We start from the raw sequence: 378 nt of genomic DNA, 5'->3' as shown, positions 1-378 counted from the left end.
TCTCACTTGCCCCACGGCCCCTCTGTTGCTCTTTGTCTCTAATGTTCCTCTTCTAATCTTTGTTGTTGTTGGCTTCCTCTGCTCATCTTTCCTTTCTACCTCCTTCTAAACTCAGCTTGCAGTTCACCTCAGATTCTTCTTGTCTTGATTTTATCTGACCTTAGCTGACATTTGCAAAGGTAACAATCCAACAAGCTCAATTTAAACTTTGTGGAAGCACATCACAGGCTGGGGAGTGGCCTCTGGCAGAACTTCTGAGCATCTCTGGTCCAGGGAGCTAGGGAAGGGACTCTGAAATGTGAATGCTTGGGAGGAAACCCTGATAGAAGAAGAAATGACAGGGACAGACTAAGCCCTCTTCTAGTCTAGAACTGGGAA

The sequence above is a fragment of the Microtus ochrogaster genome, chromosome 7, assembly GCF_000317375.1.
Source record: "Microtus ochrogaster isolate Prairie Vole_2 chromosome 7, MicOch1.0, whole genome shotgun sequence".
NCBI classification, from domain to species: domain Eukaryota; kingdom Metazoa; phylum Chordata; class Mammalia; order Rodentia; family Cricetidae; genus Microtus; species Microtus ochrogaster.
The sequence above is the reverse complement of the archived record's forward strand: the minus strand, read 5'-3'. Positions refer to the sequence as shown.